This window comes from Argopecten irradians, chromosome 2 (assembly GCF_041381155.1).
Source record: "Argopecten irradians isolate NY chromosome 2, Ai_NY, whole genome shotgun sequence".
Lineage (NCBI taxonomy): Eukaryota > Metazoa > Mollusca > Bivalvia > Pectinida > Pectinidae > Argopecten > Argopecten irradians.
The window spans coordinates 63,794,881-63,820,066 of NC_091135.1; the positions used below are offsets into that span (position 1 = coordinate 63,794,881).

A 25,186-nucleotide genomic window follows, 5' to 3' on the forward strand; every position below is an offset into this window, starting at 1 on the left:
AATCAAAACAAATTTTAATAATATCAATATTTTATTACATTACCCCATTAAAGTGAGGAAATGCACAAATGGAAACATTTACTGATCTTGACTTAGAGATGAAGGTTAAGTGGTCACATGTACACCTTGACCTCTTTGTGACCTTGAATTAGAGGTGAAGGCCTAGAGAAGGAATGTAAGCTGCACAACATAACCTTTCTGTGACCTTGATAAGAGGTAAATAACACACGTACAACTTCTGCCCTATACCTGTTGTGTCCTAAATGACTAACTGTAATGGATATTCAGCCAAAGAAAACCTTAGTGGTGTAAAGTGGACATGGTACTTGTCAGAGGTGACCACAAAATGTTATATTGTAGTGTCCATATTAACACACAGTGGACCACTTGTAGTGTAATCCTTATATTACTGTTCCTGGATAGCAGTGATATCTTCTTCCATGATCTTCATTATAATTTGCACAGTCACCTACATTTTCATATATATAAGGTCGAACGATACCGATTACCTCTAATAAAATAAGTCATTTTCAGCGAGCTATTTCAAATATAAGGGACTCCATTAATTCTACAATCGTCTAGACAAGGCAAAAAGAAATGAAGGAATGTTCTTATGAGAAAAGTGATTTAATTATGCCAGCAAGTCTCCCAAAGATGTACATAGGTATAATTGAGCTGTGTGTATTTCATGCCTCACACTGTTACCTCCCCTGAGGATGTTTGTATGGGGTCTAATTAGCTGGGTAATGACAGAGGCATGCAATGAGGGTACCGTCCCCCACCAGAAATTATAGGGGTACAGCTTAGTCCAGCAGCTACACAAACAACAACACTTAATGAATTTTCGGTCAGTTTTTTTTTTATTTCATTCCAGACAATTGGATTCTGAGAAGACAATTTTGGAAAGATATTGGACACAATGCAATCAATCTTTAGATGTAAATTTGAAATAATTGATGTTTTTTTACCACAAATATTAGACAGAAAGGAGCGTTGTCACTGTGCCATTAGCTGTGTTAACTTTATAACAAAACTGTAATGAGTTTTCTCAGCATTGCTCTAAAAAATTGGCAAGCACTGCCTTTGGTATATTATCAGTTTAAAATTTATTGGTTTAAAACTTTTTAAAATTGGATAAAAAGCCAGTTGGACCCTTTTAAGGTATAAGCTATCGTCTAAGGAGGTAAAATTATAAGTTTCACTGTCTGAAGGGTTTAAAAGAATGACAAAATTTAACCTTGAAATTCAACTGGATTTTACCTTAATGCATCTATCTGATCACATTGCATCAACTTTGAAGAAGTGCTGTAATCCACAGTTGCAGCAGACACATCAAACACCCAGGTCAAGGGACTTGTGTTTGTATAACTGGTCATGTTTTATAGGTGTTATTTCTACTTGCTGTCCTGTTTATTAACATGAATTTCCGACTTGTACCACACAGTGACACTGATCATTGTATTGTCTGCCACAAAATTAGCTTGATTTCTAAGTCATTTTTGTTTGTTATTTGGACATCCTATGCCATTACTTGTCAGTTAAAAAAATGCCATGTTTTTAAATGTAGGAAAGTTATCATAGTTCCAAGGAATAAATCACAAACCAACCATCTGTACCTAGCAGAAATTGTTAAACTGTTAGAATTCAATGAAGGTGAAGACTTTTGTCAGTATTTCTACAATGCCAATAAATTACTTATAATATTCATAGACATATATTTACATTCTGAGTGTTTTGTCACTATATGAGTCAACCAACTGCCAAAAAAACAACGCGCTCCACGGGATATGTAGATAGTTTCTGCTTTTCATAGCCGCTATGAAAATTAGAACAAGAGGCCCAGAGGGCCTGTATCGCTCACCTGGTTTGTAATGCCAAGTAATGTTCTGAATACAGGTTCATTGTTTCTTTTCTGAAGGAATTTTAATATTAACCTCTAAATCCCCTATTGGGCCCCACCCCTCCTGCCCCCAGGGGGTCAGAGCCAAAATTTATACAAGTTCTGTTCCCCTTCCCCCAAGGATGTTTATGGCCAAATTTGGTCACAATCCAAGCAAAACTCTAGGACAAGTAGCGATTTATAGGATTTACCTCTATTTCCCCTATTGGGCCCCACCCGTCCTGCCCCCGGGGGGCAAGAGCCAAAATTTATACAAGTTCTGTTCCCCTTCCCCCAAGGATGTTTGTGGCCAAATTTGGTTACAATCTATGCATAACTCTAGGACAAGTAGCGATTTATAGGATTTACCTCTATTTCCCCTATTGGGCCCCGCCCCTCCTGCCCCCGGGGGACCAGAGCCAAAATTTATACAAGTTCTGTTCCCCTTCACCCAAGGATGTTTGTGGCCAAATTTGGTTACAATTCATGTAGAACTCTATGACTAGTAGCGATTTATAGGATTTACCTCTATTTCCCCTATTGGGCCCCACCCCTCCTGCCCCCGGGGGTCAGAGCCAAAATTTATACAAGTTCTGTTCCCCTTCCCCCAAGGATGTTTGTGGCCAAATTTGGTTACAATTCATGTAGAACTCTATGACTAGTAGCGATTTATAGGATTTACCTCTATTTCCCCTATAGGGGCCCACCCCTCCTGCCCCCGGGGGGTCAGAGCCAAAATTTATACAAGTTCTGTTCCCCTTCCCCCAAGGATGTTTGTGGCCAAATTTGGTTACATTCCATTCAGAACTCTATGACTAGTAGCGATTTAAAGGATTTACCTCTATTTCCCCTATTGGGCCCCGCCCCTCCTGCCCCCGGGGGACAAGAGCCAAAATTTATACAAGTTCTGTTCCCCTTCCCCCAAGGATGTTTGTGGCCAAATTTGGTTACAATTCATGTACAACTCTATGACTAGTAGCGATTTAAAGGATTTACCTCTATTTCCCCTATTGGGCCCCGCCCCTCCTGCCCCCGGGGAACCAGAGCCAAAATTTATACAAGTTCTGTTCCCCCCCCCCCAAGGATGTTTGTGGCTAATTTTGGTTACAATTCATGCAGAACTCTAGGACAAGTAGTGTTTTAAAGGATTTACCTCTATTTCCCCTATTGGGCCCCGCCCCTCCTGCCCCCGGGGGGTCAGAGCCAAAATTTATACAAGTTCTGTTCCCCCTCCCCCAAGGATGCTTGTGGCCAAATTTGGTTACAATCCATGCAGAACTCTATGACTAGTAGCGATTTAAAGGAAATGTTGACGGACAGACGGACAGACGGACGGACGACGGACGGACGACGGACGCCGCGCCATGACATAAGCTCACCGGCCCTTCGGGCCAGGTGAGCTAAAAATACATTCAATCCCTATTTGATTCTGTCAATATGGTGCTATATCAACCTTGTAGAATCTAAGGTTTCAACTTCAGATTTTGGTGTGGGTGAATAGTTAATACAGTATTTAATTTTAGTTAAACCCAATTAAATTAAAATGATGTAAATATTATATAAGAGCTCTGATATAGGTAGTTTTACTGGAACTCCAAATCATACATGGTACACTGCATTTAGCTGGAATGTGCATGTCATATCAAACTTTCTGAGGACCCTTGGACATATAATTCAGGAGCTTATTGCAATTTTTGTATCCTATCTGAATCTGTGATACTTACTTAGTGTGGTAAGGAACACTGTACAGGGGAGGCTGGCAGCCTGTTACCTAGCTACTGGTATAAATCTTCTTCATAGTTCTAATGTAATGACATGCCTTATCATCCAAATTACCAACCAACAAAATTAATGTAAAAATATACATCTTGATGATGAAAATTTATCAATATCTAAAGTAGACATTATTTAATTATATCAAAATTTAAATACAATCTCCAAGCACATTTGTAATTAAATTTTCAAATCATGTGAAAATAGCTGTCTTCATGTTTTTAAAATCCAACTAACTGGTATGTACAAACAAAAAAGATTTAAAAGGGATTTGATTGAAAATTTTACCTATCAGTGGTTGATAACAAATTAGTGCAACATTTGGCAGGACTTTGAGAAGGATTTAGGGAGATAAGATATTGGGTATGTGGTACTTGGTTATCATATAAGTTGATCTTGACTCCCATTTCATCAGACCAAATGGCTGATCTGTCATGCACTTACTGTTGTAGTAATGACAGGCCAAAATGTTCAAACACTGAAGTGAAATTTATTGCCCCGCTAGCTACTTAGTTTGGCTGCTCTCAACATTCAATACCTGTGGAGGACAACCCTGACCTTGACCCCTCTGTACAGGTAAACCAGGTAGGATCACATACACCTGTACTTCCTTCTCTTCACCACTTGATTTTAGATGAATTTATCGAAAAACCAAAATAATCTGATATTAAGAACCCTTAATATTTTTCGAATTTTAAATAAAATCCTTCAAAAAATTTAAGATAAATTTTCTCTCTTTAGAATGATTAAAGTCCATAGAAACCCTAAACAATAATGTTATTGACCTGTATAGAGACTGCTGAAAAGCAATCAGGACCAGGAGCTCCAGGAGGACGAGTAGGTTTCATTCCATTGAGTACAAATCACTGAGTATATAATTCATTAATACCCTGACCATCTACAACACATGTTTATGTTCTAATATCTTAAAATCTTAAAGAATCAACAATTTAATGTTTAAAATCTTAATTCAAAACATGTTCTGATATCTCAATGAATCAATACTATTGTAGGAAAAAATTACTGATTAATTGACTGTCGAGCCATCAAAATTTCACAGCATACAAAAACAAGATATCTAAACGTTTTACGGCCACTCAGTGATAAGTAAAATATTTTGCATGAAGATACATTAGGGTCAGCTGCATATTGTATGCTATTCAGAATATCCAAGCATTTATTCTATTTTAGCATTAAAAATTTTAATATTTTTGCTTAAAACTAGGATTTTTCAAAGATTTGATAGCTTGAAATTGATGTTTAGTACTGCATAAGGATCTTGACATGATCTGCTGCGGATGATTACATCCTAGGGTCAAACTGGCTAGGTCACGTGCATAAATTAGGTCATATTCAATGAATGATATCATCTGTCCATAAGCATATGCTGTTTTCCCATGTTTAAAGCAGGACTTCAAATCATTTAGACTTGTTTTATGAGCTTAATTTCTAGCAACACCTTCACTGAAGCGAGATGTTAGAATTATGCCTGCTGCTCCACTGCATGATTGTAAAAGGCGACTAAATTTGGAATCTTAATATCATGGTAACATAGATGAAAATAGTTTACATTTTCAACCAATCCATAGCTTTAGCGTGACGTGTAGAGCTTTATTTAGGTTCTGTAATGATCTAGTGAAGATGATGGCAGATTAGAGGCATATGAGCTAGGTGACGGGGATTTATTAGGTCATATTCAATGAAAGGTATATTCTGTCAATTATGAATCTTCTGGATTTTCTATATAAATAAAGCAAGTGTTTAAGCTATTTAAGTTTGTTTTATGAGTTAATCTCATGCAACACCTGCATTAAAAGCATTTTGTTAAAATTGTGCCTGTTGCTCCATTGCATGATCGTAAAAGGTGACTAAATATGAAACCTTTATCTCATGGCTTTAGCAAACAATATATCTAGTAGTCATCATAAGAGAGTATTATATTATTATTATTAACTAGTTTGTAGTGATGGGAAAGTTTTCCTGAGAAAGAAACCTTCTCTATGATATTTGAGACAGAAATACAATATGTTTTGATCTAGGTAGCCACTAGAATTGAGATCCCAGATTTAGTCGCCTTTTCCGATTATGCAATGAGGCAGCAGGCACAATTCTATCATCATACTTGCAATGTAAGTGTTGCTTAATATTTTCTCTTACAACAAACTTAAACAGCGTAAACACTTGCTTTAAACACGAAAAATCCAGAAGATACTTAATCGACAGACAATAACATTCATTGAATGTGACCTAATTTATTCACGTGACCCAGCAAATGTGACCCTAGGATGTAATTATCTTAAGCCGATCGTGACAAAATACAAATCAAGTGCTAAACATTACTCTAAAGCTTTGAAATGGTTGAAAAATTAAAATATTTTCATCTCAATAACCGCGAAATTAAGATTCCAAATTTAGTCGCCTTTCACAATCATGCAATGGGGCAGTAGGCATAATTCTAGCATCCTACCTCAGTGAAGGCATTGCTTTAAATTAAGCTCATAAAACAAGTCTAAATAATAAAAAAACTGCTTTAAACATGGGAAAACAGCATATGCTTTGTGGACAGATGATACCATTAATTGAATATGACCTAATTTATGCACGTGACCTAGCCAGTTTGACCCTAGGATGTAATCATCTTCAGCAGATCATGTCAAGATCCTTATGCAGTACTTAACATCAATTTCAAGCTATCAAATCTCTGAAAAATCCTAGTTTTCAGCAAAAATATCAAAGGTTTTAATGCTAAAATAAAAAAAATGCTTAACTAGGTCACTCACAGTGACCTACTTTGTGAATTTTTCATCAGTTTTCAGAACTGAACTTCACAAACCCAATATTTACAGGGGAAACCTGCAAAAAATGTTATATATATTCTAATTTTTAATTAATTAGGACTTAAATAATGACAAGAGGCCCAGAGGGCCTGTATCGCTCACCTGGTTTTTTGTTAGTAATTATCACAAGAATCTGACAATTAGAAAAATAAGCAAAATTGACTCCCAAAGTTTAATTTTGAATCACAACCATACAATGATGCTATTGATACCATACAAATATGCTATCCAATACAAAGGTTCAGAGACAAAGTAATTTATATGAAAATAGTAGCCTAATTGACCTTTTTGACCTCGCATCTATTGCCGTTTAAGGCCCCGGGGGTCAGCCCTATCATTTGTACAATTTCAAATCCCAACCCTATAAGGATGCTACCATTGCATTATAAGTGCTCTTCCATTCTTAGTTGCAGAGAAGAAGTCGTAGCTAAATTGACGCCCTTTTGACCCCACACCCCTCAGGCCCCCAGGGGGTCAGGGGTCAGCCCCATCATTTGTACAATTTTCAGTTAGTAGCCCATCAGGATGCTACCAGTCAAATTTTATTGAAATCCGACCAGCGGTTATGGAGAAGAAGTCGATTGTTGACGGACGACGGACGCTGCGGTATCCCATAAGCTCACCTCGGTCCTTTGGACTCTGAAAAATATCATGAGCACAAAAATATTTTGCTTATCACTGAGTGGCCGTAAAACGGCCCAAAGTGATATCCCTCCTTTATAAGTTACTTATCTGCCAATTATTCCCACGAAGGAAGTCAAAATGATAAATTGAAAATACTTTTGCTTTCAGAATTCCTTGGTGTTTTCTTTCATAAAAACTTACCTTGCAAATGTTTAAAAAAAAAAAAAAAGAAAAATCTTAAATGAAGAAATTAGTGATAGACCAACTGATCAATTTATTACTATCTTGTGAGTACTCAGACAACTGTAGAATTACCTATGAAAAGGAAAAGATATTAGTCAACAATCTTACTCCCAGAAAGGAACTTAACAATGTACAAGAAGACATACCAACATTTGTGTCAAGGAATCTCCCTTACACAAGGTTCTAGGAATCTGTGTGAGAGAATTCTCCCTACACAAGGTCCAAGGAATCTGTGTGAGAGTAATCTCCCTTACATAAGGTCCCAGGAAACTGTGTGAGTAATCTCCCTTATATAAGGTCCCAGGAATCTGTTCGAGAGTATTCTCCCTTACACAAGGTTCCAGGAATCTGTGTGAGAGTAGTCTCCCTTACACAAGGTCCCAGGAATCTGTGTGAGAGTAATCTCCCTTACATAAGGTCCCAGCAATCTGTGTGAGAGTAATCTCCCTTACATAAGGTCCCAGCAATCTGTGTGAGAGTAATCTCCCTTATATAAGGTCCCAGGAATCTGTTCGAGAGTATTCTCCCTTACACAAGGTTCCAGGAATCTGTGTGAGAGTAATCTCCCTTACACAAGGTCCCAGGAATCTGTGTGAGAGTAATCTCCCTTACATAAGGTCCCAGGAATCTGTGTGAGAGTAATCTCCCTTATATAAGGTCCCAGGAATCTGTTCGAGAGTATTCTCCCTTACACAAGGTTCCAGGAATCTGTGTGAGAGTAATCTCCCTTACACAAGGTCCCAGGAATCTGTGTGAGAGTAATCTCCCTTACATAAGGTCCCAGCAATCTGTGTGAGAGTAATCTCCCTTAAATAAGGTCCCAGGAATCTGTGTGAGAGTAATCTCCCTTACACAAGTTCCCAGGAATCTGTGTGAGAGTAATCTCCCTTACACAAGTTCCCAGGAATCTATGTGAGAGTAATCTCTTTACACTTTGTCCCAGGTATCTTTGAGAATAATCTTTGTTATGCAGGTTTTCAAGAATCTTTGCTCGAGTAATCTTTGTTCGAGTAATCTCCCTTGCATATGTCCCAGAAACATTTTGAGAGATATCTTCCTTACACAATGTCCAAGATATCTTGATAAGAGAAATCTCCCTGATGCCGTAACAATAACAATATGACCTTTCTGGTCTTGCACTGTAATTATGTACTTAACACTATTCTATATCTGGAAAAATAACATAACTACTTGAACATAATCAGAAGAAATATTAATACGAGTACCTGACTTAGCTAGAGATTATAAGTACTTTTACAGGCAAAGACTAAATGCCTCCCACCTCAGTCTGATGGCATTTGTTATGTATTTTCTAGTGATGAAGATTTATCCTCAGTTTATTGCTTTTTTTGTGCATGAATGCAGGCATAATTACCCTTGTCCATAAGAAACTATAATCTGCTGCTACAGAGTAAATCATGTGTGAATGTTGTTGTCGACAACACTTCCTTTGAAATAATTGTATCCATATAACTTTGTATTTTACATACTTACATATAAATGACTACCATTAATTATAAAGTAAAACTTCTACCCCGGCCGTCTTGTATGTAAGACTGACATAAATATATATTATATACTGAAGGTGGCACAAATGTTACATTTATTGATTTTCTTCCATACTTCTTCTCGAAAAATTTAATTCAATTACGTATGTCGGCCGTTCACACATAGGTAAAGTAAGTCTATATGGTAATCATTTACATGAAGGTATGCTGAGTAATTGGCAGAGGAAAAGTAAGACCAGCAAAAGCGCAATGTATTAGGTTGTTACAGATTAAAGGAGAATTATACTACTGCTGGAACCAAATGCCAGTTTGTATTAATTACGATTATCATAATTAAGTTTCCTACACCTAGGATACTGATAATTTGTACATGTAGAATTAGCTGGTCTATATCTAGAACCTTGTTACCATAGTTACTTTGTTCACATTTCATAGTATAACTAGACCCTAAAGTCTGAAGTTCAGTTTTTTCTTTTTAGTTTTAAGCTTTTGTGAGTTAGTTCTGCATTAAAGGTTTAGTGTGACAATTACAAAAAGGCTACAGAAGCCCATAGTCTTTCATTAACTGTCCATCTCAGGGTCGTATTGGCCAAATGGTTAAGGTGTTTGATATTCTATCCCTCATCTCTTGGTTATGTTTACACAATGAGGGAATCACCAGCTACCACATATTTACAAAGTCTGATTTACATCTTAATTCATAAGAGCATTAAACAAAAGCATCATGAACAACCAAATATTGCTATAATGTACAGAGTAATAGAACACAACAGATTTTACCACCTTGAATCTTAGCATTTACAAACCAGCAATTGGAGAAATAAGATGAAAGATTGACATAGACATAAATATATCAATGACTTTGGTTTGGTTGAGAAATCCAACTATCAACCTCATACAGGGGTTGTAACTGTACAAATGCAGTAGTACTAAGTAGATACTATGGTCAAGAAAAACAATTTAAAAGTAAATTGAAACTACATGAACACCTATTAAAAATTTGACCATGTTGATTTAGCGTACATCTGTTTTGTATAAGAATACCCACTTAGAGATATTGAATCAGCACATTATTTTTTCTCTACCAATTATATAACATGTGTAACATATTAAAACCCAATATGGATTATCATTATTTTATTATCACTAATTTCTTACTCACTCTCCAGTATCTGTGGACATTAAACAGAATCTGTTTTCAATTATCTGTCCTTGATGGGAAGGTCAAAACAAGTGACCTTTCATTTTTTTAACCACTCGATAAAAAAACACTAAAACATATATATAGAACTGTATCGTCTGTTCACACTCAAGGTGCAGTAGGTTCACAATTTTTATTGCAGGAATATGTTCCATGTGAAAGATTTTAGTGAGATAATGATTTATTGAACTGGACAATAATATCCCAGGTATCTTTGGTATCTGTAATAGGGTGTGATAGAGCGCTGATACGGAGTGTTACCCCTGACGTGGGGAGGTGCACAAAAACACACTGCCCATGTATATACTAATGCTGTCAAACATTCAATTTGATTACTTACTTAAAATTGTACACTTGGGAAAAACTTGCCAAACGGGCAGACAGAACAATCTAGAAATTGGATTGTGGAATTTTGCTAGGCACTCAGGCTATCATTCATGTAACTTGTATTTATCAGTTTGATTATTACATAACTTATTTTTCTTCAGTCTACTGTCTGAAAAACATTTACAACATGTGGCAAGATTTTTACTGATACCGATCTTTCAAATACAACAGATGCAAAAGCTCTTAACACCAGAGATATATATACCAATATGTGTTATGTAGATATATCGGATATATAAGTTGTATATATTTCAAGAAATTTCAGTAAAATTCGCAATCTCTATCATCCCTTGTCTCATTTTTTACTGTTACAAATGTAGTCCACACATTACCAAGTAAAAAAATTTCAACCCTCCATTCCAATAAATCCTTTCCAATAAAACATATCTGGCCTCTGTTTATCTTATATGGTCTGATTAAAACACTTAAAAAATGTGTCTTCAGATTGTCTAACAGATATATCAGGCCTCATCTTGATACTTCATCAAATCGAAAATAATGGTCAAATAAAATTCAAAACAAATGCTATCTATTAGATTTTGAGCTTGCAATATGTTCAGAAGAAATAAAAGCGATAACATTTAAGAAGCAATATGGGCCTTGAGCCAAAAGGTGTTGCAGGCCAGTTCACAGGGCTGCTGACCACCAAACAATATGGGCCTTGAGCCAAAAGGTGTTGCAGGCCAGTTCACAGGGCTGCTGACCACCAAACATACACACCACTCTGAAATTCTGAATTCCACTTTCTCTTTCTACAATATCAACATGCAAATTAGCAAGAGTAAAGCGAATATAATCAAAATAAAATATTATATGATCACAGGCCTTGATGACCAATTGGCTAAGATGTTAAACAGTTACAGAAAGACAGCAGTAAGGAGGATGGTCTAATTACAGAAAGACAGCAGTAAGGAGGATGGTCTAATTACAGAAAGACAACAGGAAGGAAGATGGCCTACATATTCCTACACATATGGATTGGTTAGATGTATATATGATACATCACCTTACCACCAAAATAAAGGAGGAACACCTAACTAGATTGGATGTCCTTTACCGACCTCAGGATTATTTTATAATTATGACACAAGGAAGCCTATAGAATGTCATCAGGCCCCCTTATAGTATATGTCTGGCCTGTTATTCCCTATGGATGGGGTAAATATTAACAGCCACAATCAAGTCAGCCATTCTATTACATGTTGACCTTTATCACCAAGTGAATTTTATCTTAATGATACTCTTCACACCCTTTTCATTAATCAAATGTTACAACAATATAGAATATAGGTCAATTAATTTTCTGACATGGCTGAAAAATACGACTGAATAATTTATGTGATCTTGTTGAAATCATGTAGCAATATATCTGATTATTGTAGCCTACTTAACTTCCAGGATGAAGATTAGGAATACCTTATTCAACCCAATAAGCGTCCAAGGCGTTTAGAAAATTGAAACAAATGAAAAGATTCTTAATAAGACGAAATTATTGCAAAAACAAAGTGCAAACCTATACAGCTTTGATAGTTTTAGTCTATGTTTATGCCCAGGCAATTGAAATTGAGGAATCAAAAGGGGTAGGGGCGCTAATAGGGACAAGGGGGCTTATTGCATCAATTAAGTTATTAATGAAGCAGCAAATTATTTGATAAGGAATATAACTTACTTGTTACATTATTATACATATATTTTGTTCTGATTCATTAATCCCATAATTACCACAAACATCCTGTATTTGATGAGACAAACCAACATGTCCCTGGTCCCTGGCAATAGGGTCTAAGCGTCCTCCAACTAGACATACTTATCTCTCTAAAGGCTGAAATGTTAACGCTTTTTCACCTAACTGTACATTAAAGCTTTTTTTAAAGTCCAAATTTTAACTTTAAACCATTTTAAGTGGTGGAAGCCTCTGAGAAAACCTAAAGAGCAATCACCAATTACAGTTGCAAATACGGCTGTGTCGGAGGATTGTTTAGCATGTGAGCCTAAGGTTGATGACAAAGATGACTCGACCACAATAAAAGTGCCCGTTAATGCTTAACTTGGTACAGACCTCATCTAACATGTCTGCCAACAGATTTAATTCATTTGGAAGGCTATATTGGAAATATACATAAGCATGTTGCAGTAAAGACCCTATCTGTCTCTCTTGTGATTCAGGTATCGAAACTTGCCTATTGGTGCCGACCAAGTTAACTCGGTAAAACCGTTACGTCCTGGCTGTGGGTGATTAATATCGGTGCGCAGTATTGAAAGCACAGGTCAAAAGAATCGTTCCGAAATTAATGCCAGACGAATAGGCTTTGACCTCCACAAAAAAACAACAGGTCGGGTTAAATAAAGCATAAATTCAACATTGTTCTGAATTACGCTACCTCCAAATCAGTCACACTTTACACAAATGTGTTTGCCATTTTGCTAATTCTGTGACCTGGGGATTTTAAAAAACTTGAGGCGAAATAAAGTTTGACTTTCTCATCTTCTAACTGTCACTTAGGATATGTCACCGAGACCTACTGAAAGACAAAAACATTTAATAATACATGAAAGGCAGTCTGTAGCATTCTTCTAATTATCAGTTACACAAAAGAAAGTTAAAGAACAAAAATTGTTACTTTCAAATCGTTTCCATTATTCAGTTGAGAGTTCCATGTGATACCCTATGTATATTTAGACATGGCTGGAATTAGAAATAAATTTAATGCAAGAAAACCAGACGAAAGGTTTCCATGGTATTTTTTTTTTCTTTCTAAATGCACATGGTGGTCGTACTTGATGTGACTCCTGTACTGGGATTACAGTCCTCAAGCCTACAATAGCTTGAATAAAAGAACAGCAATTAGCCAAATTGTATTAAGAAAAGTTTCAATTTTTTTAGCAATCTCATTTACCTATCTGGTATAGAGAAGGTGTTAGTACATAAGTATTTATGAACTTTACATGCTCCAATACAAAACTCTAGGTTCGTTTTAGTACACAATTTCAAAATTAAATTCCTTTTTACTGAACTTATTTGCCCCTGGTTCTGATTAGGCTTTCTTTAGGCAACTGACCAGTTTTAGTGACCCAAAGGGGCTAGTCAAGGTAACAGACAGTCAACCCAAGGCCAACCCAGGGACACAGCTAGGGTGTCATCAAGATTGGTTATGACCTTGAATAATTATCACCCAGAATAACTATGACCTTCAACAAATGTCATCAAAATTGGTTGTGAAATTTAAGATTGTCATCCAGAATAGTTATAACCTTCAACAATTGTCCTAAAGATTGGTTATATCTTCAATCAGTGTCACCCAGATTGGTTATGACTTTAAATATAGTCACTCAGATTGGTTATGACTTTTAATATTGTCACCCAGATTGGTTATGACTTTTAATATTGTCACCCAGATTGGTTATGACTTTTAATATTGTCACCCAGATTGGTTATGACTTTTAATATTGTCACCCAGATTGGTTATGACTTTTAATATTGTCACCCAGATTGGTTATGACTTTTAATATTGTCACCCAGATTGGTTATGACTTTTAATATTGTCACCCAGATTGGTTATGACATTTAACGTAGTCACCCAGATTGGTTATGACTTTTAATATTGTCACCCAGATTGGTTATGACATTTAACGTAGTCACCCAGATTGGTTATGACTTTTAATATTGTCACCCAGATTGGTTATGACATTTAACGTAGTCATCCAGATTGGTTATGACTTTAAATATAGTCACCCAGATTGGTTATGACATTTAACGTAGTCATCCAGATTGGTTATGACATTTAACGAAGTCATCCAGATTGGTTATGACTTTAAATATAGTCACCCAGATTGGTTATGACTTTTAATATTGTCACCCAGATTGGTTATGACTTTTAATATTGTCACCCAGATTGGTTATGACATTTAACATAGTCATCCAGATTGGTTATGACTTTAAATATAGTCACCCAGATTGGTTATGACTTTTAATATTGTCACCCAGATTGGTTATGACTTTTAATATTGTCACCCAGATTGGTTATGACCATCAATGTTGTCGCCCAGATTGGTTATGACCTTCAATGTGTTCACCCAGATTGGTTATGACCTTTAATATTGTCACCCAGATTGGTTATGACATTTAACGTAGTCACCCAGATTGGTTATGACTTTTAATATTGTCACCCAGATTGGTTATGACATTTAACGTAGTCACCCAGATTGGTTATGACTTTTAATATTGTCACCCAGATAGGTTATGACATTTAACGTAGTCATCCAGATTGGTTATGACTTTAAATATAGTCACCCAGATTGGTTATGACTTTTAATATTGTCACCCAGATTGGTTATGACATTTAACGTAGTCATCCAGATTGGTTATGACTTTAAATATAGTCACCCAGATTGGTTATGACTTTTAATATTGTCACCTAGATTGGTTATGACATTTAACGTAGTCACCCAGATTGGTTATGACCTTCAATGTGTTCACCCAGATTGGTTATGACCTTCAATGTGTTCACCCAGATTGGTTATGACCTTTAATATTGTCACCCAGATTGGTTATGACATTTAACGTAGTCATCCAGATTGGTTATGACTTTAAATATAGTCACCCAGATTGGTTATGACTTTTAATATTGTCACCCAGATAGGTTATGACTTTTATTATTGTCACCCAGATTGGTTATGACCATCAATGTTGTCACTCAGATTGGTTATGACCTTCAATGTGTTCACCCAGATTGGTTATGACCTTTAATATTGTCACCCAGATTGGTTATGACATTTAACGTAGTCATCCAGATTGGTTATGACTTTTAATATTGTCACCCAGATTGGTTATGACTTTTAATATTGTCACCCAGATTGGTTATGACCATCAATGTTGTCACCCAGATTGGTTATGACCTTCAATGTGTTCACCCAGATTGGTTATGACCTTTAATATTGTCACCCAGATTGGTTATGACCTTCAATGTGTTCACCCAGATTGGTTATGACATTTAATATTGTCACCCAGATTGGTTAAGACCTTTAATATTGTCACCCAGATTGGTTATGACCATCAATATTGTCACCCAGATTGGTTATGATATTTAATATTGTCACCCAGATTGGTTATGACCTTTAATATTGTCACCCAGATTGGTAATGACCTTCAACAATTGTCACACAGATTGGTTATGATCTTCAACAATTGTCACATAGATTGGTTATGACTTTAAATATAGTCATCCAGACTGGTTATGACCTTCAACAATTACCCTCAATATTGTCGTCCAGATTGCTTATGACCTTCAATAATGTCACCCAGATTGGTTATGATCTTTAATATTGTCATCCAGATTGATTATGACCTTCAACATTGTCACCCAGATTGGTTATGACCTTCAACATTGTCACCCAGATTGGTTATAATTATTAATATTGTCACCCAGATTGGTTATGACCTTAAACAATTATCACTCAGACTGGTTATGACCTTCAACAATTGTCACCCAGAATGGTTATGACCTTCAACATTGTCACCCAGATTGGTTATGACCTTCGACATTGTCACCCAGATTGGTTATGACCTTCACACATTGTCACCCAGATTGGTTATGACCTTCAACATTGTCACCCAGATTGGTTATAATTATTAATATTGTCACCCAGATTGGTTATGACCATTAATATTATCATCCAGATTGGTTATGACCTTCAATATTGTCAATTAGATTGGTTATGACCTTCAATATTGTCACCCAGATTGGTTATGACCTTCAATATTGTCACCCAGATTGGTTATAATTATTAATATTGTCACCCAGATTGGTTATGACCTTAAACAATTATCACTCAGACTGGTTATGACCTTCAACAATTGTCACCAAGAATGGTTATGACCTTCAACATTGTCACCCAGATTGGTTATGACCTTCGACATTGTCACCCAGATTGGTTATGACCTTCGACATTGTCACCCAGATTGGTTATGACCTTCCACATTGTCACCCAGATTGGTTATAATTATTAATATTGTCACCCAGATTGGTTATGACCATTAATATTATCATCCAGATTGGTTATGACCTTCAATATTGTCAATTAGATTGGTTATGACCATCAATATTGTCACCCAGATTGGTTATAACCTTCAATATTGTCACCCAGATTGGTTAGGATCTTTAATATTATCACCCAGATTGGTTATGACCTTCAATATTGTCACCCAGATTGGTTATGACTTTCAACATTGTCACCCAGATTGGTTATGACCTTCAATATTGTCACTCAGACTGGTTATGACATTTAACATAGTCATCCAGATTGGTTATGACTTTAAATATAGTCACCCAGATTGGTTATGACTTTTAATATTGTCACCCAGATTGGTTATGATCTTTAATATTGTCACCCAGATTGGTTATGACCTTCAACATTGTCACCCAGATTGGTTATGACCTTCAACATTGTCACCCAGATTGGTTATGACCTTCAACATTGTCACCCAGATTGGTTATAATTATTAATATTGTAACCCAGATTGGTTTGACCTTCAATATTTTCACTTAGATTGGTTATGACCTTTAACAATTGTCACCCAGATTGGTTATGACCTTCTACAATTGTCACCCAGATTGGTTATGACCTTCAACAATTGTCACCCAGAATGGTTATGATATTTTATATTGTCACCCAGATTGGTTATGACCTTCAACAATTGTCACCCAGATTGGTTATGACCTTCAACAATTGTCACTTAAGATTGGTTATGACCTTCAACAATTGTCACTTAGATTGGTTATGACCTTCAACAATTGTCACTTAGATTGGTTATGACCTTCAACAATTGTCACTTAGATTGGTTATGACCTTCAACAATTGTCACTTAGATTGGTTATGACCTTCAACAATTGTCACTTAGATTGGTTATGACCTTCAACAATTGTCACTTAGATTGGTTATGACCTTCAACAATTGTCACTTAGATTGGTTATGACCATCAACAATTGTCACTTAGATTGGTTATGACCTTCTACAATTGTCACCCAGATTGATTATGACCTTCAACAATTGTCACTTAGATTGGTTATGATCTTCAACAACTGTCACTTAGATTGGTAATGACCTTCAACAATTGTCACTTAGATTGGTTATGACCTTCAACAATTGTCACCCAGATTGGTTATGACTTTCAACATTGTCACCCAGATTGGTTATGATCTTCAACAACTATCACTTAGATTGGTTATGACCTTCAACAATTGTCACTTAGATTGGTTATGACCTTCAACAATTGTCACCCAGATTGGTTATGACTTTCAACATTGTTGCCCAGATTGGTTATGACCTTCAATATTGTCACCCAGATTGGTTATGACCATTAATATTGTCACCCAGATTGGTTATGACCTACAATGTTGTCACCCAGATTGGTTATGACCTTTTTGGGTTGTTACTCAGTTAAATCTTTATATTCATTCCATAGTAATGACGATGATGACCAAAGATTGTCCACTAACAGGTTTTTTTCTTCTAAAGATTTTGTCTCTTAAGATGAGATGATTTACAATCATGTTTCATGTCTCCCCACACAATACAGACACTTTCCAATAATTTCCTCAGTCATCACACACATTTTGAAGAGAAGTATTATTCATGAATTAAATCTGAGAGACATGTCAAGCTTAAGTGTAAGCACGTAAAGTAAAACAGCATGCAGACTTACTCTGAACTTTATGTAAATCTTCATGAGAATCACCGAGGCAACAAGACAGACTCTCCAATGAAAAATCTGTAAAAAGCAGAAAAGACAATTAGGCACATTTATTGATGTTATTGTGTAAATAATGAGTAAAGTTTGAATCTAATTGTTTGGTTGAGTGTCTAAAACATGTTTTTTGGAGAGAGAATGAAAATAAATATATTGTAGCATGCTATGGGTCAGGTCTGACATGCGATGTCGTCCTGTGTTTGTCCTAATTACACCCGTGTACATATCCACTCAACATGTACTTTCACCTCCTACTAATTACCAACCACAATCAAATTAGATCCACATTTAAATATTTTAAACTTCTATTATCTTTTATCTCTGAAAAAATGAATGAATTTGAAATTTGATCTCTTTAGAACAATTAAATCCGTCCTTTATTTCTGTGTAACTTTACCCCACATGGTTTTCGTATAAAAAATTAAAATAATTAGTCAATGAATTTGACCTTCATTAGCTATATTAAATCACCTTGGGCTTCATTTGTAAATGCATGGGGTCCTTTATTTTAAATACAATCTTGATTGAGTTTTCAAAGAATTAATCAGTTATGGAATCCAGAGAAAGTTTAAAATAACACAATCAACTCTGCTTAGTTGCATTGTCTCAAAATTTTTTCCATAAACTAATTGACATGGTAATTTTGACTTCATTTTTCGTAATTTTACTTCAAAACTGGAATATTCAAAAGCCATTATAATGATGCAATTTACGTCTTAATAAACATTTACATAACTTAAATATAAAGATTTTAGCATAAAGTTTCTAGGTGATGTTAATATTTAGTGAAAATAAAGTCAGTTTAAAAATATCAAACCTTACAATACAGAACCATTAAGGATGTATGATGCCTTACAATACAGAACCATTGAGGGTGTATGATGCCTTACAATACAGAACCATTAAGGATATATGCTGCCTTTCAATACAGAACCATTAAGCATATATGCTGCCTTACAATACAGAACCATTAAGGATGTATGCTGCCTTACAATACAGAACCATTGAGGGTGTATGATGCCTTACAATACAGAACCATTAAGGATGTATGCTGCCTTACAATACAGAACCATTGAGGGTGTATGATGCCTTACAATACAGAACCATTAAGGATATATGCTGCCTTTCAATACAGAACCATTAAGCATATATGCTGCCTTACAATACAGAACCATTAAGGATGTATGCTGCCTTACAATACAGAACCATTACGGATATATGCTGCCTTTCAATACAGAACTATTAAGGATGTATGATGCCTTACAATACAGAACCATTAAGGATGTATGCTGCCTTACAATACAGAACCATTAAGGATATATGCTGCCTTTCAATACAGAACCATTAAGCATATATGCTGCCTTACAATACAGAACCATTAAGGATGTATGTTGCCTTACAATACAGAACCATTGAGGGTGCATGCTGCCTTAATGCTGCCTTTCAATACAGAACCATTAAGCATATATGCTGCCTTACAATACAGAACTATTAAGGATGTATGATGCCTTACAATACAGAACCATTAAGGATATATGCTGCCTTTCAATACAGAACCATTAAGCATATATGCTGCCTTACAATACAGAACCATTAAGGATGTATGTTGCCTTACAATACAGAACCATTGAGGGTGCATGCTGCCTTAATGCTGCCTTTCAATACAGAACCATTAAGCATATATGATGCCTTACAATACAGAACCATTAAGGATATATGTTTCCTTACAATACAGAACCATTAAGGGTGTATGATGCCTTACAATACAGAACCATTGAGGGTGTATGATGCCTTACAATACAGATCCATTAAGGATATATGTTTCCTTACAATACAGAACCATTAAGGATGTATGCTGCCTTACAATACAGAACGATTAAGGATGTATGTTTCCTTACAATACAGAACCATTAAGGGTATATGCTGCCTTTCAATACAGAACCATTGAGGATATATGCTGCCTTACAATACAGAACCATTAAGGGTGTATGCTGCCTTACAATACAGAACCATTAAGGGTGTATGTTGCCTTACAATACAGAACCATTAAGGGTGTATGTTGCCTTACAATACAGAACCATTAAGGATATATGCTGCCTTACAATACAGAACCATTAAGGATATATGCTGCCTTACTAAGAATTCTAAATATTAAATGTAGATGTCATATAACCAACTAGCTGAAAATAGCCCCAAAACAAATTGTATAAAACACAAGGGAGGTAACTTGTAATTGAATGAAGCGGGATTTTAACTTTATTGTGCCAAGTTTTAAGATTAATTCATATAATCTATTGTTTGCATGAAAGTCATTGGTGCTATAGAAAGTTGATCACTACTGTCGTTGGCAGACCAAATAATGCAATCAAGGTTCTATATTGGCCTAACAAAATCAGATACTGCCTTACACAATAATTATTTTCCACCCTGATCACATTGATTGGCTAATTATCCATGGAATATTTATAAACCATGATCTCACATTATATACTGACTTGGCAATAAACTACTTTAGGATATTTCTAGGTAGGACTGACGATAGCTAATTATCTCGGCTTGTCACTAAACTTAATTTATATACATATCTGCATGTATTCTGGTAACCATAGCTTTTTGTTTTGTCTGAAAAATCTGCCTCTACAAACAATAAACTCCCGGGGATAAGTTTATTGATTTTTACTATAATATCGCGAGCTAATTAATGACTAGTCTCTGTCTGGGTAATTATACACATTTTGCCTGGCTGCCAAACTATTTACAAGCTCAGAATACTCTCACATACTTGGCCATTATTTGAAATTTATACTAGGATGTGTATCATCGTGAACAGAATTAACACCTCAAGAAATTATTCAGACTTTAAATGAACACATTTTAATTACTTATTTTCACCTTCAGTAATATACTACTGACATATTGGAAGGAAACCTAACCAGCAAACATCCCAGACAAAATGTTTCTAAAATTTATTGCAGGAGACGTAATTAAATTTTGTTGTTCGCATTAGCATAAGAATGCATGGATATATTACATCAAACAATTTTCTATCAAAATGTTTGCAACATTTGTTACTGCACATATTCATTATAAACATTGATTACTGGTGTGGTATTGATTTATACACACACACGACATTAATCCCATCAAGTGATTATCAACATATGTTGTTCTTGATATAAATAAGTTAATTGTGGGCAGCTGTGCTGGATTTTTGTAATACATACAAAGTTTCAAGTCGTCTCTATACTAAGTACTTAACACATTAATTCCTCGACATCAGAGTCACATATATCAATCAGTAATGATTTTAGGATTACGAGTACAATTATTTTCTGTGAAAACAACTTTTCGTTTCTATTGAAACCTGAGCTTTGATTGTTATACAGCCCTATGTATGCCATCAAAGTCGGTTATCAACACCATGTTCTCCTGCTCAGACGGGTCACAGATGTACAAAACGGCTAATACAAAAAATGTAATCAAAGGAATTCATTTCTGAATAAATTAGCTCCGACAATATTGTTTCATATAATACATGTATAAGTATTGATTTTTTGTTAGATCACCTACAGCAGGCTGAACAATAATGTCTTACAATATCCTCACTCTCTGCTTCAACCACTCCAGGCCCGGAACAGATGCACATATCAGTCATTCAATAATAATTATTATAATATGGTAAAAAAACCTGTTGTAATGGGATCAGTACACTAAATATAGATATTAAATGATATATTTGTCTGGATTTATTTCGGGTGTCTGTATATTGATACGTTATAATTATGGAATAGGAAGTTAGGGCAGTTAGTCCCTAGGAACCAATTCTACCTCTAATACTGAAGATGGAGTTTCTATGGAGTAAGGGGTCATCTCGGTCCTCTGCCTCCCAAGTTTGAGGTCTAAGTACAGGTAGTTGCTGAACTGATTGTATTGTTATTCTAACACTAGCCTTCCCCCTCTGGGTCCTGGTGGTCAAATTGTTAAGAAGTCTGAAATTCTACCACTAGTCCTCAGATTCTCCTCTGGGTCCTGGTGGCTTAATGGTTAAGGTTCAACATTTTAACACCATCCTTCCAACTCTGGGTCCTGGTGGCTGAATGATTAAGGTGTGTGACATTCTACCACTAGTCCTCAACCTCTGGGTCCTGATGGCTCATTGGTTAAGGTGTCTGATATTCTGACATTAGCCTTCCACTTCTGGGCCTGGTGACTGAATGGTTAAGGGTGTTGACATTCTAACTGATTGAAGCCCATTGCTGGTCGAATGTTAAGGTGTGACCAGCCTCCTCCTCTGGGTCCTGGTGGCTGAATGGTTAAGGTGTCTGACATTCTGACATTAGCCTTCCACTTCTGGACCTGGTGACTGAATGGTAAAGGTGTCTGACATTCTGACATTAGCCTTCCACCTCTGGGCCTGGTGACTGAATTGTTAAGGTGTCGACATTCTGACGTTAGCCCTCCACCTCTAGGTCCTGGTGGCTGAATGGTTAAGGTGTCTGATATTCTGACATTAGCCTTCCACTTCTGGACCTGGTGACTGAATGGTTAAGGTGTCTGACATTCTGACATAACCCTCCACCTGTAGGTCCTGGCCCCGATTTCTCGAAACAAACTTAAGTCAAAAACTGACTTATGTCATAAATTTTCATATAAGTTACATAAACTTAAGTTTTGACTTAAGTCTGCACTTTTGTTTCGAGAAATCGGGGCCTGGTGGCTGAATGGTTAAGATGTCTGACATTCTAACAATCCTTTCGACCTCGGGACCCTGGAAAGTTTGATCCTGGTGTTGTCAGGTACACATCATGGGTTAGTGCTTTTTCACCTGGAACTTTTAGCTTAATTATCAACACTGTGGGTGCTTTCTTGGATTACGATTACCGTCATTAGCTGTTCATCATATTTAATGATACAGAAAACAAAGTGCCAATGTATGTGTCGTCGTGGTTCATAAGAATTTTAAATTCTAATTATAAATGAATTTTCTCTTCCGTGTTGTTATTGATGTTTGTCAATCTATTTATCTTAAAACGTAAGGTTTTAAAAGGCACCCGAGAAGGGGCATATTGCGCATGTTTCTAGTATGCAACTTACATAATAATAAGACAAATTGAGAGATATGTTGAATGTTTTTTATAATTCATTTGTATTTTAGTAACTGGGTAATTTGCACATCCATAGATATATTTGAATTAGGGCAGTGTATTAAGGGCTGTTAGACCCTACTCCCAAACCTAATGTTTCCAGATCATATCTGCTGAAAGAGTAGGCGAATTTTCATGAAGTGTTTAATCCAAAGAGAATATCTTTGTTGAAGGTTTGTAAGATAATCAGGTTATTTTGCGCAATAAGTGACATGCACTTTAAAAAAGCGATGTAAATGTGCAATGTGAAAAAGAATAAACATATGAAGCAATTTAAAGAGAAATATGCATCACATGGGAAGGAAAACTCATCAGTGTAGTAGTGTGCAATATAAATAGCCGTATGGGATGAAAAAATGAAAATCTGTAAAAACGTATTAACTTTAAAAATACGAGGAAGGAGGAGAGGGGGAGTCGGGAGGAGGAGGGGGGGCTTATTTGCTCTAAACAGTCATTTTCAAATAAAGCTTTAATTTTCATCAATAACCCATAAACCGTAGATTTATTTTTAATTTCACATTGGTGTGTACACAGAGCTTCAAACCACAAACAAACAAATCTGTTCAGTCATGGAAAATATGAATATCAATGAGTTCAGGAGGATGTTAATTGTCTTATAACATCGATCAATTGTAACAATTAAATTGGTTTTGGTTACACGAATCCGTGCCTCGTAAATTCGCCGAAGGCAATTGATATGTGTATTACTCAAGTATGAAGAATGTTCACTGGATAGTATACGCCTGACGGAGGATGGTTCACGTTTTCAACTAACTGGCTGGCGGGGGACAGGTTTAAAACAAAACAAAAAAATATTCCTCTCATTATGCCTTTATTGTGTTTTTTTTTTAATTTTTTCATCGAGCTTTGTTGGCGCCATGCCGTTGACGTATCGGTTTGTTATCCTAATTAAGGGGGGGTTACAGTTTTGGTGCCATTTATTCATAAAATGTCTATATAGAAACCGCATGGTATATAGATGTGTGAGTGTTTATACTATATATTTAAGGTTAAAGTCATTGGACACAACGTACATACTTCAATAGCTATCTTTATTTTACCATATCCTGTCGTAGATGGTTGGATAGCGTTTAAGATTCCGAAAAATAGTTTTCTTTCTACATTTTGTATTTCTATAATTACTAAATCTCTGAATTTTTTTTTTTGTTATAATCTAGTTGCCCGTTATTAATTTGCCTTGCAGTTACAATTTGAGTTTTTTACCGTTACAATTCGGTTTCACCGTTTACAATTTGGTTTCACCGATAAATTTGGAGTTACAAAAGTAGGAATGTTATCGCTAATAGCTGACAAACCAAATCAGTATCCTGTCGTAAGATGATATCAAAGACACATCTTTAGTCGTCAGTCAGTCAAAATCACCAACGAACATTTATTGTTATTTTAAGTCTAGAACATTCGGATACTATCATGTGGCAACATTTTCAAAAAACATGGTATTGATATTAACTCCGTTTGATTGTGAAACGTTAACATAAAACAAAAAATCTACAGTAGCACAGAAAAAAACCGTGATGTAGGCTAAATTGATGATGCGATGTATTATTGTACATATCTTGATAATTACATACAACCTACACCAATTGTGTTTTTCATCAATTGTTTTCGTCGATCTGTTATTTTTTTTGCGTAAAGCACACAATTCCATAGACATTGAGAAACGTCTCTACCTCTTGTTTATATACCTAGCCCCCGAGCTACCACAGAAGTAATCAATACCCTCGCTGAAAATAGCTCTAGATGTTGATTAGGTCAGTAAAACTTTTGAACAAAGAAGAGTGAGAAAATACCTAAGCACTGGTACCGTTATGACTGACGCCTG

At 35.9% G+C, this 25,186-nt stretch overlaps 1 protein-coding gene across 2 annotated transcripts in view; it reads right to left on the reverse strand.

The window, feature by feature from the left end:
• Positions 1 to 25,186, reverse strand: part of LOC138316209 (uncharacterized) — a 216,571-nt gene that overhangs the window by 169,329 nt on the left and 22,056 nt on the right. For both annotated transcript variants that reach the window (XM_069257795.1, XM_069257796.1), the window contains exon 2: positions 18,155 to 18,220. The gene's annotated coding sequence lies outside the window, so the exon portion shown is untranslated. The remainder of the gene's footprint in view (positions 1 to 18,154; positions 18,221 to 25,186) is intronic.